An 18,360-nucleotide genomic window follows, 5' to 3' on the forward strand; every position below is an offset into this window, starting at 1 on the left:
ATGTGGTCTCAAAGGCCACTACATCTCCTATGAAGTTCCCTAAATCTCATCTTTTTGTCAATAAGTTGTGCATACACAAATCACAGCAGTGTCTCCATGGTAACTCAAGTGGGCTGATAGTGGCTGGCAGCCTCCAGGGGTGGGGGTGGGGGGCGGCACTGGCAACTGGCCTCCGGTTCACAGGGGGCAAGGAGAGACCAAAGAAAGAAGCAAAGCCCTTGGGATTGGTGGGTGGCAGATATAACGAGCAAGGGGGCTTAGGTAGGGGCTTGTCTTGGGAGGCCGCGAGACCAGCCGATTCCTGCACCAGCCCTCCAGAATCTTGAACAACGTGGTTCAGGCATGTCACTCCCATGTGATCAGGAACACATTACTCTCTCCAGGCTTTGTCCTGGGAAAGGGCTCCTCCTGTGGGAACAGGGGGTGGAATGTACATTCCAAGGGCCGAAGAGGGAATTGGAACGTGGCTGCCCAGTGCCAGCTCACTGGGCAACCTGGGCTCACCTCCGAATGACCTCGTTCAATGCTGAGTGGGTTCATTTAAGAGGTAAATAACTTAAAATGAGGGTGAAAGTGACATGGCAAAAAAAAAAGTGTATTTGGCTATAAAGCCTGAGGAGTAATACCCAGCACTTTTTTGGGAGAAACCAAGTTCTTGCAATTTAGGGGAAAATGGGAACTTCACAAATGATACATAGCTCAAGGAACTTAGAGTTCAGGGAATCTGAATGTGTCTTTGTCTCAACTCATTTACAGTACAGTATCCTCTTTGCAGACTTCTCAAAGATTGTCTGCTATCGAGATGAAATACTAATTTTTAGATGAGTTTGAATTAAAATTTCGAAGGCTGCAACTGATTATGTTTATAAGATAATTGCTGGAAATCTTATAATTTACTCTGGGCATGAGATACACTTGAGGTAATTTATTTTTAACTTGGTTCATTCAAGATCTATGATACAGGAGCCCCTGGGTGGCTCAGTTGGTGACGTGTCTTCCTGCAGCTCAGGTCATGATCCTGGAGTCCTGGGATCGAGTCCCACATCAGACCTCGTGTTCAGTGGGGAGTCTGCTTCCCCCCGCCATACTCTCTCTCTGTCTCTCCCTCAAATAAATAAATAAAATCTTAAAAAAAAAAAAAGATGTGTGATATATACAGACAAGTAGACAAGTAGGGTTTGGGGGTCATTGAGCACTTTAGAAATTTTTACATTATAATAGATTCTTCTCATTTCCCTTCGCAATAGTCAGTGATTGTTCAAGGAAACTCTTACCAGTGATCTGATTACATTAAAGCAGCGCTAAGCACAGATTTCTATATGACCAAGAAGAAGTTGTAAAAACCAAATTTACCCTCCTGCCTAAAATAACCAAAAAGGGAGACAAAATACATGAGGAATCGTGGCCAAGGTGTCGTCCACGAGCAGTATAGGACCGTGGTCCCTGAGCTGACCACCCAGAGGGAAGGTTCAGATGCGGAGCGGGAAGCAGGACACAGGTGGAGACCCGGGCTGCGAGTTCGAGGACACCGTGAGGACACCGTGCCGATCGGAGTTCACAGGGGACCACAGGTGCGAGATCTGCACCAGAGAGAACCCCAGAAATCTGCAGGGGGTCCTCCTCAACTCTTCACATGAGGATCGAGTTGCTCAAGCATGAAAGCAAAACAAAACACCAGAGGGAAGTAACTACTCAAAAGTTAGAGGGAGCGATCAAGGGAGTTCTCACAGGGCTGCTCTATTTCCGGCAGTCACAGTGGGAAACCTCATCATGCAGGGACATTAGGTAGAGAACCTCACATGAGCAAAGTCATTTGTTAGAACCAGAGGCTCATGTTCACTCCCTACTCAGATATTCTATGCTTTGCTCACATAGCTCAAAGGCAGGGGAGAGTCAGGCCTGGACTGAGCCTTTCTTTTGTCCACCAGACAGCTTCAATGGAGCATCCAAAAGGATCAGACCATTTCCCAGTAATTTAACATGTCACAGAACCAAGCACAGTAATATTTATAAGAATGCAAAATATCTAGCAACCAGAAAGGAAAATTGCAGTGTTTATCCAATCAAAAAGAACCAGGCATGCAGAGAAATACAAAAATGTGTCTCATAATTAGAAGAAAAAAATAAATGGAAACGAAACCAGAAGGCAGTAGTAGACAATGACCTTACGACGGCTGCTCGAAGCCAATCCTCCCTGCTCGGCACGGACACGGGGCTGAGGTCCTCTGGGCGCTGATGATCGTCTTTAGAATGGGGGAATGGGACTGTGGAAGAGCTTTGAGTGTCTACAACACTGTTATAAATCAAGAATTTCACCAGCTGTTAGAGGAAATATCATTCAGGTTGTGCTCCCTGTGTGTGTGTGTGTGTGTGTGTGTGTGTGTGATTTTACCAGAATGTTGGTATTTGAGGGAAGAACCGATGTTAGAAAACACAGTAATAAGTTCTGCTAGTTACAAGCAAGCTGTTGGTTATGGAAGGAACGGGAACTCGGCCCCATCTCCTTGTTTGTTGCCTTGCCCTAAGCTTGGTCATAGCTTTTCTTAGGACGAATGCGAAGGCTGTTTGTTTAACAGCCTAGCAAATGAAAGTGAAGGTTTGAGCAATAAGGTTCTCACATATTTAAATGATCTCTATGAATTGGAGCCACAGGATGGTTTTGTGGTCATGGATCCTACCTTTCCCACAGCTCAAGGGAATGCGCCTTCTCTGAGAGCCAGGCAGCCATCAGAGACTACAAGAAAGTTTCTGGAAGTCGTGAAATGGATGCTTTTGGGAGAAGTACAAGGTGCTCGTCTGTATGACCTATGGCGATTGGACATTAAAACTATGTCCATGGAGGGGCGCCTGGGAGGCTCAGTGGGTTAAAGCCTCTGCCTTCGGCTCAGGTCATGATCTCAGGGTCCCGGGATCGAGCCCCGCATAGGGCTCTCTGCTCAGTGGGGAGCCTGCTTCCCCCTCTCTGCCTGCCTCTCCGCCTACTTGTGATCTTTATCTGTCAAATAAATAAATAAAGTCTTAAAAAAAAAAAAAAAAAACTATGTCGTGAAAGCAGAATTGGAAGGATCAGTGCCACTCCGGTGTCACTCAAGTTTTTACTTAGTGTCATTACAGGGAAGAATATGTACATTTTTGGCTGATGGGTTCTGCACGCAGAGGAAAACATTAAGACCTTGCCTCATGATTGCGAACGGCAACGTGCTGGTTCATTTTCTTACCTGAATCTAGGAATAGCAAGGGGGACAACCCTGATTTTGGATTCTTGGGAATATTGCAAAAAAAAAAAAAAATAATAAATAAATTAAAAAAAAAAATCAAGTGTAAGAACAAGAGGACCCATGCTGTATTTGGGGACGGAAGAGCCGGCTATGAGAAACCTCGCAGCCGTCGGGGACGCCGCAGGGATCCGGGCTATCGTGATCCTGAGAAGCCCCAAGCGCCGTCCCCACGTTCAGGTTCCAGCGGCTGCGAACTCGAGCCGGGCGAGGGGGCCGGAATGGCCGCAGGTGAGGGCAGCTTCGCAGGGCGACACGGACACGCTGCAGAGACGCGGTCACCGGACTCCCCAGCAGCACCAGGCGCAGAAGGATTCAGAGAGGGGGCTCCGGGCCGAGGCCGCAGCCACGCGGTTCGCAGCCGCATTCCCGTGCTCCCGTGTAGACCACGGCTTCCACGGGGATAGAGTCCGCCGCGGACAGACTGGACGCGCGGCCGGGACAGCAGTTCGCGGGAACAGAAGCCGGACCCCGAAGTCCGGACGGGCCGCCGCGCACGCCCGGTCATTTCGCAGCTCGCGTGTCTCCCCGTAGTAGCGGCGGTGTGCGGACGCGGAGCGAGAGCGCAGACCCTCGCCCGCCAACCACCCAGCGGCCTGGGCTCCAGACTTCTGTGTTCGCTCTCTGGGGCGCAGAGGCCGCCACACCCCCACTGCGCCTGACTTTGCCCCTGCCCGCCTCCTGGCCGCTCGAGGCTCCGCGCCTCTGCCGCTGGTTTGCTCTGCGACCCCAACGTCTCTACCACGTGGCTTGATCCCTTTGAGCTGTTTAAAAGTAGCACAGGGTTTAGATAATTACTGGAAAAAGATTCAAGTTCAGAAACTGTGCCTTTGATGTTTAATGATTTTCTGAAGATCATGGTTAAGTTCCAAACGGAATAATGGATTTTTTGGATTTTTTTTTTTTTTTTCAGATCAATATACTTAAATCTCTTTGGGGCCAGTTCACTTAATTTACTGCAGCCTTCAGTCTCTCCATTGAGAAAAGAATTGATCTTTAAGACCTTCTTGAATACCACCATCCTGTCTTTTCATGAAATATCAACATTTTCTTGAGGTATGGGACTGAAACTGTCATTACGTAAAATTCCAAATTAAAGTAACCGTTTCCCTATTGCAGACAGGAGGAAGTATCTTAACAGGACACAGGCTTTGAACCAGTGATTTAAACATTTGTAAGACTTAGGAAAATGCTCTAAATGTTCCATTGTTTCAGTATTCACCATAAAATTGTAAAGCTCGTTTACTTCCGAAATATAAACATTTTATAGCTTAATGAAGCTTCAGGTTCACCATAAAGATGTGGAGATACATCAGGAGCCTGCTTTGGCAGGTAACCTTTAAATCCTTTAGGATTTAGGTGCCTGGGTGGCTCAGTCAGTCCCTGATCTCAGGGTCCTGGGATGGAGCCCCCCATCCTGCTTCCTACTCATCCGGCCGTCTGCTTCTCCCTCTCCTCTGCCCCTCTCACTATTTAAAGATAAATAAAATCTTTAAACAAAAGTCCCTTAGGAATGTCCTGGGTCTCCTGCCTATTCAAAAATCTGGACTAAAGAGCAGTACGGTACCTGCAGAACAGCCATTTCAAACCACCAGCTGCAAACATTGCGGGAGCCTGTGTTGCTCACACCATATGTCTGTTTAGTTTGACTGAGGAGCTCTGTACCCAAAATGCACATGCAAAATTTAGACAAAGGTGAGTTTGTTTTTCAGGGTTGATCTATATAGGTGTTGCAGTCAATCATTTAAAATATATGGACTATTTCACAGAGGGTTTTTTTTTTTTTTTGAAGAACCGGGACTTGCTGTACTATGGTATGTATGTATGTGTGTCTACATTTATTTTATTTATTTTGAAAGATTTATTTATTTTAGAGGGAGAACAAGAGAGAGTTGGAGGAGGGGCCGAGGGAGAGAATCTCAGCTGACTCCTGCCGGGTGAGCAGCCCGAGGAGGGGCCCCATCTCATGACCTGTGAGATCATGACCTGACCAGGAAACCGAGAGTCGGACACCCAACAGACCGACCCACTCAGGGGCCCCTGCTCTACCATGGTATTTATAATTAACGTGTCTCATTCTTTTGAAGAAAATACACAAACTGTTAGATGCGTCATGAGAACTTTCTGAACTCTAAGGATAAAATAAATGTACTGCCCCAGTTTGACTAACTCTTTGTGGATCCTTGATCACTAACGTGCCAAAGTAATATTTACCAAAATAGCAATTAGTTATGTACACGTTGAATGCCGGTACTTGTTGAGTGTTTCTGTGTGTTTAAATAAAATGTATGAATGAAAAGTTCAACACACAAGTGTATGTTTCAAGGGGAGTTGTTAAACAAACTATTTTCATTACTAAAGAAACATCAGATTTTTAACCCCCTTTTCCAACATTAATCAGTTTGAATCCTGAAGAACTTCTTTCACTGGCAAGGCATTCCTGACTTTAAGCAAAGCATAGAATAGCTGAGCAGGGAATGAACATGAGCCTCTGGTTCTAACAAATGACTTTGCTCGTCCAAGGTGAAGGTGGCATTTCTATACCAACACACTCCAAGCTGAATAAATGTTTCCACTTTGAGAATTAACCAACTGCTATTATTTTCTGGCATTTGTGCCTTAATCACCAATTCTATTTATCTCTCAAATAACTGACTGGTGACCAAAAGATATCACCGAGACATCTCTGTGGCTTTAATAATATTTTCAAGTAAAAAAAAAAAATAGATGTCAATCTGTCTCTTATGATCTGCATAGTTTTGCAAGTAAAGATGCTTTTGTGTAGCAATGGTCGTACGATACAGACAGACTTCTCCATAAGAGATTACACTGAGTGAAATCACTTTCTTCACACTTTCTGATTGGATGAACAAATCAGAGGTAGCCAGCCTTTAAGTCACAGCCCTATTCCTATGCCCTGTGACTTTAGTCCATATATGGAATATGCAGAAGAATAATGATGTAAAATTTTTTTAATGTAAAATTCTTATACTTTTATGTACACTTGAAATAAATATAAAGTGCCCAAACACTCCAATTAAAATGCAGAGATTATAACATCCAATTAAAAAAAAAACCCAAAAAACAAAAAACCAAGACCTCGCTCTGTGGTTTCCTTTAAGAGTCTGTTGGTTTACAAACTTGGAAGCCTCCCGGGTAAAATCTGGAACTGGCTCCCATACCCAGAGGGCAAGGAGAGACAGAAGAAAGAGAGCGGCTCCTCCAGGTGGACAGGTGGAAGTTTCATAAGCCAAGGTTGATGTATGAGGCTTGTTTGGGTTGCGGCTAAATAAGCAGATCTCGGCACCTGCCCACCAGAATCGCACAGGTGCATGGAGGGTTACTTGTGTGTGGCCATGAGGGCCATCCGGACGATCTTAACAGCACCTTGCTCACTCCGGTGACAATGGCTCCCACTGTGGGAACAGTAGGCGGGAGGCACGTTCTGAGATCAGGGGAGGGGAGGCGACTCTAATTGCCCAGCTCACAGGTCCCCAGGCGGTCACGTCCTCTCCAGCCACCTTCTACAGAAGCACACTTTAACTGTAAAGATCCAAATCATCTGACAGTGAACAGATGAGATACTCTCCCAACACTGATCAAAAGAACGCTCGAGTGGCTCTATCAGTATAATGAAAAGTGAACTTCATCTCCAGGAATGCTACTGGGGATAAAGATTATTTCAAAATGATAAAGGGATCAATAGCAATTCTAATCATTATGCACTGGGAACAGAAATCCTAAACACATGAAGTGAAAACGGACAGAACTGCAAGAATAGAAAAGCTCACAGTCGTAGCGGAGGAAGGCAGTAGCCCTCCCTCAGGAGCTGCTGGGGCTAGGGTCGCAGTCAGCTTGGGTAGCTATGACAAGTGACCGCAGGCCAGATGTCTTATCAGCAACACAAACTTATTTCTCAGTTCTGGAAGCTGGTGGTCGGTCTGACATCAGGGTCTGGCAAAGGGGTGGGGCGTGGAGGGCTGACCCTCCTCCGGGTTACAGGACACTGTTTCTCACTGTGTCCGCACAGGGAAGAGAGCAGGCAAGCAAGCTCTCTGTTTCTTCTCATAAAGGCACAATCCCTTTGGTGGGGGCTCCGCCGTCCAGACCTAATCTTCTCCTAGAGGCCTCCGCTTCTAACACCATCCCACTGGGCGGTTAGGAGTTCAACATACTAATTTGGGGGGTACAGAAACCCTCAGTCCCTCGCAAATAGATAAATTGGACTTTGAAACAAATTGTAAACCAGGGGTTAAAACTGTGTCGTGATTTAGAAAATGATATTGTGTCCCTCAGTCATACGTGAGAAATTCTCCATTTGCTGGCTCCTACCGACACTTCAGGGACGTGACTAATCTGGACGTGAGTGTCTCTGTTCCCCAAACTATTAAAAATTAGCAAATTACTTTATTTCTGTGTTTAAATTTCCAGTTCATTTGAGAAAGGTATATTAGCAGGACAGTAGATTATGAACGTCGTAAAACACAAAGAATTCACTGACACATTTTTCCATAAGATAAAGCTTAATAATTTATATTCTGAAAAGTGACAAGAACTTTAATTCAGGATGTGTACACGGCTAGTTTCTGTGGGATTTTTATTTAAGACATTCTTCTTTGTTGTTGTTGTTTTTTTAAGATTTTATTTATTTATTTATTTGACAGAGAGACACAGCAAGAGAGGGAACAAAAGCAGGGGGAGTGGGAGAGGGAGAAGCAGGCTTCTTGCTGAGCAGGGAGCCTGATGCAGGGCTCGATCCCAGGACCCTGGGTCATGACCTGAGCCGAAGGCAGAGGCTTAATGACTGAGCCTCCCAGGTGCCCTAAGACATTCTTTTTTTACTTGTTTGTACCTCATGGGGCTGCTGAACTGGGTAATGTCTGCTTCTGTGCTAACAAAATAATTACTATTTCAGCGCCAGACATCTCCATGTAAACAGAGCACTCGCCAACGGCAGAGTAGCATTTATATCTGACTTTAAGAGAAAAGTTACCTTCGGGAACTGAACCAATATTGACATTCCTAATAATGTATTGCCTCTATGCTTGGACAGCAGGAATTATTTTTTAAAACCTTATCAAAGTCATTTGTGTATTTGAAGTCACCGTAGTAACTGATGAGGCAGAACGTGATAGGGAGAGGTAGAATCCAAACAGATCGTTCACGATTGATGGATTTCTCTCTACATACTTCTTTTTTACTTCCTTCGTATAAGGTACTAACATAGACATTTAGATCTATAACAGAGAGAAACCCATATCAAGTACACAACCTCTATTTCAGAAACATAAGCACTTCTGTGATACCAACATAAACTCTCCTGCTGAATCCATATTAATATATTAGCTGATGCCTCTTGTTTGATGTCTCTTGAGTTTCAAGGGCTGGTTACCAGGGGTTCGATGCTGGTTTGGCTCAGGTCATGATCTCAGGGTGATCTCAGGATGCTGGGATTGAGCCCCGCATCAGGCTCTCAGGATGGAGTCTGCTAGAGATTCTCTCCCTCTCCCTTCCCCTCTCTCCTCTCTTTTTAAAATAAATAAGTAAAATCTTAAAAAAAAAAAATACTGGTGACCAGAGTCAACTTTTGGTAGACAAAATTTCTGCAAGTTTCTTCTACTATAGAAATCTTACAATATACAGAAAAATGGAATGGTTTCATATAAAATGCAACACAATAAATACAGAAATGGGTAATCAGCACATTGCTGTTTCTTAGTGCCAGTGTATAAGATGTCCAGATAAAAATTAGGTGTTGAAATATATTACTTTTAATTCAGAACCATTCTTACTAGTTCATATTACCCTTAGTTCTATTGTTGAATTGCTTTGATAAATTCAATGACCCTATGCATTATTTTTGTAAGAATTAAATCTGACTTGGGTCTGTCTATACTCCTGTCACATTATGTATGGAAAACATCTCCAGACCATCCCATAACACGTAAGGTAAGCTGATTCCTTGAACTGATCCTGTCCTAACATTCACAAAATGTCTCTCAACTCACAGAAAAATATGAAAGGTAAATGAAAATTAATATAGGATCTCAGAATCATCATTTAATCCATTCCTGAACGTGCAGTGTTTAACGTCATTTAAGTATGAAATTTTGCATTTCATGCAGAGAACTCTAGATTCTCTGTTGTTCATATACCCATGTATCACATGTTTTATTTAGAAGGGGATAATCTGAATAATTAATATGGTTATAAACTCATTTGAATAAAGTTATTGCGTGTGTTATATACAAGGCCCTTTGCACACATGCACACTTTATAATACAGAATGGCAAAGGGCCTTGTATATAACACACGCAATAACTTTATTCAAATAAGCCCAGAATTAATAGAACCGATAGCTCTCGCGGCAAAACGTGGACAGTGGAACATGTTTACAGGGCAAACAGGAGCAAAATTTGGGGGGTGGGTGAGTGTGGGATTCTATTCTGGCGTGTAAACTGCAACAGAGAGCAGATCCCTAGAGAAAGGCAGCTCGCCCGTGCTTCTCTTGTCCCACGCAAAAATGCATATTTTGCAGAATTCAGCACAATTCGGAAGCTCTCAAGTGCCAGGGCAGGAAGGACTGTATGGCCTCTGTATCTTTAAAAGGGTCACTCGTCTCATCTGGTGACAACTGCCACAGTCCCCGCGATGGCCTTTGTTCTGGTGGGACTGCCCAAGGGAGATGCCCGCTCCAGGCCACAACTCCGGGCCAGAGGGAAGGGGACCCGCGGCGCGGCCACCGCCTTCCCCGCCAGCTCCCCGGCTTCTCGCACGAGTCAGGAAGGAAAAGTTGGCCGAGCGAGCCCCATTCTTCGGCTGTCAGCAAAGCGCGAGGCGGGAGAGCCCGCAGGGGAGGCTCGGAGCAGCAGGAAGAGGAGAGGAGAGGCGCGGTCTCCGCGCGTGAAAGCGTGGGAAGGAGGAGGCAGGCGACCTGGAGCGACCACCCGGGGCCGCCGCGGAGGGAGGCGGGCTCCGCAGCCCGGCCGAGGCAGGAGCCGCGGGACAGCCGGGGGCGGAGCGAGGGGGGCAGGCGGCGCCCCCGAGACCTGGAGCCGAGCCCGGCGGCCGGCGGGGCGCGCGGGGAGGGGCGAGTGCGGCCGCGGGTCCCGGAGGCGGGCGGAGCGAGCACAGCCCACCCGGCTCCCGGCGGCCGCGGCCAGCCTCCCGCCCGCCCGGCTGCGCGCACCGCGCCCGCCCCGAGCGCGCCGAGGCCCCGGGCGCAGGGCCCCCGCGCCCCCGCCGCCCCCGCGCCCCGCCGCCCCCGCTCGCCCGCCGCGGCGCACCCGGAGCGGATCCCCGCGTTCGCGCCGCCGGCTGCACGCCGCTCCCGCGGCGCCTTCTCAGGCAGGTAGGGCGGCGGCGGGGCGCGGGGCGCGCTCCCCAGCGCGGGGCGGTCGGCGGAGCAGCCTCGCCCGGGGTGCAGAGGTCGGCGGGGGCGCAGAGGCCCCCCCCCCCGCCCCGCGGCGCTGGCGACTCCGGGAGGGTGCGGGGTGCTCGCACCTAGGTCGCGCGGGTCCCCAGCCCAGTCCCGGCGTGGAGAGGGGGGCGTGGAGAGGACGCTGGCGGTCCTTCCCCGGGAAGGGGACGCGGGGAGGTGTGTGAACGCGGGCCGAGAGCAGAAAGCCTCTGAACTCTGGACCTGGCCGAGGAGAGGAGGCGAAGCTGGCAGTTTAGAGGGACCCGGGAGCCTGTCGTTGCTGCGGGAGATGGGAGGGGCAGCGCGGTCACCCACCCGGCCACTTCTGGGGGCCGCAGGGGACCGTCTTCCTTCTCGTTCTCCTCTGGGGATGAAAAAGAGCGACTACTGCAGAGAACAAAGATGTAGGGGTGAAGGTGGGCTTCCTGGCTGTGGCCTCTTCCCCCAGATCCCACTGACCCCTGACCGCGACCCCCGCCGGCCAGTGTCCGCTCCATTGTCTTGCAGGCCCGGCCGCCACCCTGCGGGCCAAGTCGGCGGGGCAGCGGGGTACCCATCGGGGCTGCTCGCCGCTCCTGCTCCGCGCGGCCTCCGCCCACCTCCCCCCGCTGGTAGAACCCACCGCTCGGTGGAGGCGCTGGGTTTAACTGGCACCTTGTACGCCCCAGAGGGAATGGAGATGATGCTCATCAAGTTCTCCCGGCGAGTCGGTCATGACTGAGCAGCTGCGGCGGCTCGCTCGGGCTCCGGGCTCCGCTTCGGGGAGGGAGCCAGTGCGTTCAAATGGTGCGTTACTCGTTTGGCACCTGGTAGAATTCTCCAGCCCTTGGATGGTGTTTTGCTCAGCAGGGCCGAGGGAAACTTAGCTGTTCTGAACCGGCCGAAGGAGTGGGGGAGCAGAAAGGCAGGCGCAAAGGCGGTCTTTATTCTGCCCCGCGCAGGAGCTCCCGGGGAGCGCCGACCCTGCCTGGCTTTCTCCGAGGGTCTCCGGAAATGTTTGGAGTCTCTCTGTTCGGGAAGGTTAAAATGCCTCGCGCATGTTTGCCATGGGTTCTTGGGGTGCTTACGAAGCGCCCGCAGTCTATCCATGCGTCCGCTAGTGATTTTCACCCAGAATGAAGAGTGAGAACGAGCGACCCCAAGTCGTCCCGGAGCTCCGGGCATCAGAGCCGCACAGCTGACGACAGGGCGGCAGCAGACCTCCCTGAACCATCAAGTGTCCTATTCCTGTGCTCTTGATGTTCGAAAAGTTTTGCAGGTGGTTTGTCAGCCGTGAGTTTAGGGTCCTCCGAAGCATGTCAAGTAGTCCGTTTCAAGTTTAGTTTATTAAAATGATGCAAGCGTATGTAACATGGGCTAAACCGGAACAACTGTGGTCCCTTGCCAAGAGTAACCAGCCTGTGTGAACCTGTGAGGTTTATATTTGATGGGCTTTTGGAAACCAGCATATACGGCATTGCTTTAGAGATAGCGTTAACACGCCCAGGGATGTATTACTTGCTCTACAAATAATCCATGTTCCGATGTTTACTTACAAAAGGAAAAATGAGTTTAACCAGGAGAATTTCATGTAGAGGGCACAATGGTTCAGTTTATCTGTGTCCTTTGAGAACTGGGAGAGTGAAGCTTGCTCAGCATGTCCTCTAATAGCTATTTTATTTTGAATGCGAAATAATCTTGTAAAGACTTTCCCACTCTTTGGTCTGAGAATGCTTGAAGACACAAGTTATGGTAGATACCGTGGCACTCATCCATGTGATCTGTGGGTAACTCCGTGCTCCTGCACATAAAGGAGGATGTCCAGCCAATGGGAACCCACTGCAGATCTCGAATGTTCTTTGAGAATAGGAACACTTCTTCCTCCTTAAGAAATCAGAAGATGAAAGGTGTTGAGTAAAAACATACTAAAATATAATGCATATGGGACCCTGATATATGTATGTGTACATACATGTGTGTCCATAACTTGCAGGTCATTTGATGCGTTAAAACATTTGCATGAGTGAGAAAATATATTTCACTGGAACCGGGATATTTAAGAACAGTCGGAGGGTATGTGCTATGGTGAGTGCTGTGAATTGTGTAAAACTGATGAATCACAGACCTGTACTCCTGAAACAAATAATGCATTAAATGTTAATTTTAAAAAAAAATATAAAGATAGTTCTGTATATTTGACCTGCGGTGAGTGGAGCACTTCAAATAAGTACCTGCCTTTTTGGTCTTTCTACCAAACAGGAGCATTGGGCAGGTGGGAAGGTAGAGGGTTTGACCGTTACCCCCTGAGAGGGAGGCACATGGGGCAAACGTGGGGAGATGGTATTTTTAACAGCAGTGACCAGTCTCCTTTTCTCTCCTCACCCCTTTCTCCTTTGGTTCTCCTTCCCCCGCTCTGTGGCCATTCCTCTGTTCTGGGCTCTTCTCTGTACTAGAAGTAACACATTGTTCTATTCGAGTTTCAAAGAGCAGAGGATGGGCATGTCAAGAGAACAGGAAACCTTTCAATGAAAATTATTTATTTAGTTTAAAGATGCATATAATTTATCTACATGGGTTAAAGAAAAAAGGTCCAGGTAGTGGAAAAAAGGATGATTTTCACCCCAGGTGCATTGAGGGGAGGAAGCAGTCATGGGAAGACGAGTGTGTTTACCCTCAGAGATCCGAGAAGCTCCCAGTAGCAACCCTGGGCCACTTCTGAAGTCGTCCTCTCCCCTGAGCTCTCCCCTGAGCCTCTCAGCTGCCCCTGGAAGGTGAGTGTAGGCGTGGCCACTCCTTTCACACTCCCAGTTTTGCTTCCCTAACTCTGTTCCTGCTCCCTGTGGAGATCCAGGCAAAGTTCTGTGCCCTTCCAGAGCTCTGCTGCTGGTGGGTGATTGACACATTGTTTGTGCTCTGTCTCAGGTCCTTTCACAGCGCCTTGCAATCTCCTGCCTGGGGCGTGACCCTGCATATGAATTTGGTTTATGCTTTCAGAATGTTGAACCCAAGGGTGCCTGGGTGGCTCAGTAGGTTAAGTGGCTGCTTCTGCTCAGGTCATGATCCTAGGGTCCTGGAATGGAGCCCACATTGGCTCCCTGCTCAGTGGGAAGCCAGCCCCCCCTCCCCTCAACCTCTTCCCCAACGAAATCAAGAACTTCTACTCCTTGGCCTCTTTAAGCACCCAGAGAGTCAGATGTGTGCTCCCTGGGCTGCCTAATTGAGATCCACCTGTATCCCCCCTCCAGCGCCCCCCGCCCCACTCCACCCTCTGCCAGGAGCCTGGTAAGAGTGGAGTTCCTGAGCCCTTCCCAGACCTATGGAATCAGAGTCTGGGGTGGGACACAGGACTGTCCCTCCAGCCAGCCCTGAGTGACTTCCGTGAGCACTGCCTCTTAGAGCCACTGTGCCAAGGGCACTCCCTCCGGCGTACACATCTTGCCTCCTCCCAACCAGCTAGAATTGCGCATCTCTTCCAATGCAGACAGCAGTCTGCAGAGATTTTCCTCCTTGGTTATTCTTGGGTTTGATTCCATCAAGGGGGAAGACCTCCCAATAAATCAGGCCATTGGTTCTAGGAAACTGTAGATGCACATTATCTAACTGTGGCTAAAAGGATCCAGACACCAAGTGTTGCTGTTTTCTAACAGATTGTAAACTTCAAGTGGCAGCATCCTCTCAACGGATACATTCGATATTCCAGGCTGGATTACAATACTTTCTGGGTAATTGTGTTACAAAGAGCAATTTTAAATGACATGGTCTTTAGAATTCCTGCAGCGCTTGTTTCTGTGGATATGGAGGAAGCTGGGTAGAGCCGTGTGTACCACTCGCCTTCGCTAGAGTTTCTCCTCCTGCCATCCGGCTGCCATTCAGACCCTGTCACAGAAACGCATCCCTTACCCTCTGTCCCAAGGCTCTCAGCGCTTAGCTGTTCCTGGTTCCTTTGTCTGGCATTTCTTTCCTCCTGTCCCTCTGATGTGGCTCCTCATGCGTCCCTGGAGGCCCCGCTTCTCCCCCGCCCATGTTGCATGAGGGCCCCTCTGCACTATCACCCTGCATGCAGCTCCACCCCTGCAGGTCCTTGGTCTGGATACTTTCTGGTCTGAATCTGCATGTGGGACCACTTACCTGGACGTCCCCTGCCTGCCTGGCTTCAGTGCTCCAAGGGGAGTTCAGGACCCCTGTTCCTCTCAGGGGTTCAGGACACCTGTTCCTCTCTCCAGCTGGCCTCTCTCATTCCTGCACGTCACCCCCAGTGCAGGGGTGGAAGCCCCATGGCAGGCCCTCCCACCCTCTCTTCCCCTCCCAATCCCAGGCCCCTCCTCTCCATCCCCAGGAGGTCTGGGTTGATCAGTAGACATGGCTAACCATAGTCGTGGTCTTCACTCCGGTCTTTCATGCCGAGACTTGGTCAGTCTTCATCTCTGGCCAAGGCTCAGGGTTCAGTTCCTAACTTGGTGTTCCAGGCTGTCCCAGGTGCCAGTGATTGATCTTAAAAGCCAATTCGGCCACGAGGCCTCTTGCTGCAAGCGATTTCCCGTTACCGCAGCTCCCCACGTGCTCCTCGCACAGCCCGTGGTCCTTCTGGACCCCTCCTGCCCACCCTGCGGCTGCCTCTCCTCAGTCCTGATTCTGATCTGCTACCTTGGATGACACGGAGCTGTAGGTAGTTTCCCGCCCAGAATTTAGCGTTTCTTGTTGCACAGACTTGATCCGTTCTCCGGTGCGCTGGGAACGAGCTTCTCACTCTGTTCAGCTGGGGTCAGATGCCACACATCTCTCTCTCCCCAGTCACCCTCATCCCATAGCTGTCCCTCTTTCGGCCTGTCCTTACCGCCTACACCCCATGGGCTTGCTCCCCTTAGGCTTCCTGCTCTGTTGGAACTTGAACGTGTGACTTCTACACGTCCTGGTGCATCTGCGCGCACGTGCGTGCGTGCGTGTGTGTGTGTGTGTGTGTGTAGCTCGGTAGATGTTATAGGAATGGATTCGATGTAAGCTCTGCAGAAACCAACCTGCTTGGAGCCCTGGAAATGCCCTCTGGACGTTCCGGCCTGACCCCGCCCTGCGCTCTGAACACACCGAGCCCCGTCTCACATTTTAATGTGGCTCTCGCTCTGCCCCCACCCCAGACCCTGCCCCACAGATCCCTCTGGCTGTGTCCTTCTCTTTCCCATGAAAATCATCTGTTCATCCTAGAAACCCGGAGAAACAGAGTAATTTATTCCGAGTTACCTGTGCTCTTGTCACTAAGCAGAAATTCAGGTCTTTCTTTTTAAGAGATGACCAGACAGCTGTAGGCTGTGGACGAGAGAGAACCTGTGGCTTGTTGGGGTTGCAGCCTACGAGCCACACGTTTTATTCGTAAAGGAGAGCAGAAACAAGATGATACAACACGACACAGTGCCACAAAGCTGAGTGCCGCTGAGACCCTGCGGCCCTCCTAGCCCTGAATACTTGCCGTCTTGCTCTTCGCAGAAGATAGCTACTGCGCGTGATTCGGAGGAGCGGTGGGGCCTGAAGGTCATGTTCAGTGTAATTTATGTGGAAACTGACTTTACTGAATAATCATCTCCCCAACCCCAAAACTGGACATTTAAAAAGTAAGTTGTAGATTTGTTGCATTTAAAGAAGAGAACAATGAAGGTGGAACCCATATTTCATTCACTGAATGAATGGTGTTCGTGGCTTGTTTCATACTCTCCTTTACCCACACATGATTATCATGGCAGACATCATCACTACCACGTACTGTAAATAAATTAAGTCAGTTACAGCCCCCCAAAATTGCTGAGGGCATTTTGGTTAAAAAATATGACTGAGGGTGTGGATAAAGGTGAGTTTGATGTTCAAATTCTCGTGAGCTAAATTGAATTATGCATGAAAATAGGCATTTGAATATATTCTTTTTCTATAACTGAAATGTTGAATGCCTTCCTTTCACTTTTATTAGTAGAATTAGTGTTTTAAAAATAAACCTGGTAGGTTAAAGCCTCAAGCATGTGGCACTGTATGCATTTAACGAACACATTTGAAATATTAAATAATTCCTTTAAGAATGATAAAGTCTTATTCAGGCATGCTCATTTTCTTTCTAATTTAGATTCGTGGTTAGAAGCAGCTGAGTTATGGGTGGTTGAGAGTCCCTGGGTAGAAATCATTTGATGAGCTCTCAAATCTTCTTTTAAAAAGTCTATTAATATGCCTTTTATCTTTATGATTTGGGACAGCGAGTCATTAACTTTACATTTATTTCCAGTGATTTAAAACTAAATGCAAGAGCAAGACAAAAGAACTTTGGGATAAGAAATGAAGGAATTTCATAGAATAGAATATGGAGAAAGATATTTTATATAGGCTGGTGGTGGCTGTGCTAATCTTATAGAGTGTAGAAAGAGACAACGAACAGTTTTCTGGATTGAAAAAAAGACATTTCTCAGGAAGGGGTTTGCTGAAACAGCACAACCAGGAGAATTCAAATAAGGATGGTAAATAGAGTTTTCCTAATATGGATGATAAAAGAGTCATCGAGGCAAGGAAATTATAGCCATAACACACCGTACAAAGGTACAGTGCGGTAAGTGGTCAATGAGGGGGAACTTGAGGTGGACTAGCATATGTCGAAATTTCAGATCTGCTTCTCACCCCTTGGACACCATGAATAAGTGAGAAAAGCTTTCTAGACCTCATCTGTGAAACAGGGTGAACAGAGTGGCTCTCATGTAGGATAAAATGCCGGATTGAATGAGATGCAGTTTCCTGCACCCTTAGCTCAGGGCCAATCACTGAGCAGAAGCTCTTTCAGTTCAGGTGGGGTTATCCTGCCTGGGGAAGACAGCAGTGTGCTCGGACTTGGGCTGAATTTCCATTCTCGGAATGTCTAGGTGATGTAAGCAAATTGCAGTGCTTTGTAAGAGCGTATCATTCAAGTGCTATGACAGACTTGAATCTACTTACTAAGTAAGAACTTGTTGGTGACATCAACATGGTGAAACCTTTGGAGAAAAAAATCCCACTAGCTTGTTGAAATAGTCTGGTGTCTAGTGGATCTTAAGAGGATAGGTTTTGAAATTCTGGGAGGAAGGAGCCCAGGGGACAGAGACTGTAAAATCAGTTGTGGAGTGGGAGACACTCCAAAGCAGCATCGCGGCTCTGAAGTCCCATGTCATTATGAGGAAGCAAAAGAAGTCACGTAGGAAAGGGACATCACACCCTCGCTTCTACCTGTGAGGTGACATTTGGTGAGGATGTGCGTGGGAGGTGGAGAGGGAGCAGAGTGAAAGAGTAACATGAGCCCATAAGAAGAATGTCAGGACTGGACCTACCTCATCATGAGTGCGGGTTTGGAAAAAATGCTAAAGACAATAGACAGGTTTTTGCAATGTTGGGAATAAGAAGAGCAAGGCTGTGATTGGCCTCTGGGACTAGTGGTGTAAAAAGTAGAGATTGTGTAAAGACGGATCTCCTCATTGTCATTTTGGTCCCCATCCTCTAAGTCAAAGAGAATGAGCTTAAACGAGGAAAACAAATGAGAATGTTGAACTAAAGCCCAAGGTATATGAGGATAGTAAAACAAAAATTCATGTATTTCTTGTAAGTGAATTCAGGTGATGCTTAGTTGCGTTGAATGCTGGGGAACAGACAGACCTGCACGGATGTCACTCGGGGTGTCCTTGGCAATCACGG

At 48.2% G+C, this 18,360-nt stretch overlaps 1 protein-coding gene across 2 annotated transcripts in view; it reads left to right on the forward strand.

Annotated features, from left to right (window-relative positions):
* Positions 1 to 10,483: 10,483 nt before the first annotated feature.
* MYO16 (myosin XVI) overlaps positions 10,484 to 18,360 on the forward strand; it is a 574,710-nt gene continuing 566,833 nt past the window's right edge. For both annotated transcript variants that reach the window (XM_082701002.1, XM_082701003.1), the window contains exon 1: positions 10,484 to 10,626. The gene's annotated coding sequence lies outside the window, so the exon portion shown is untranslated. The remainder of the gene's footprint in view (positions 10,627 to 18,360) is intronic.

The sequence above is a fragment of the Mustela nivalis genome (genome assembly GCF_964662115.1).
Source record: "Mustela nivalis genome assembly, chromosome: 15".
Taxonomy (NCBI): domain Eukaryota; kingdom Metazoa; phylum Chordata; class Mammalia; order Carnivora; family Mustelidae; genus Mustela; species Mustela nivalis.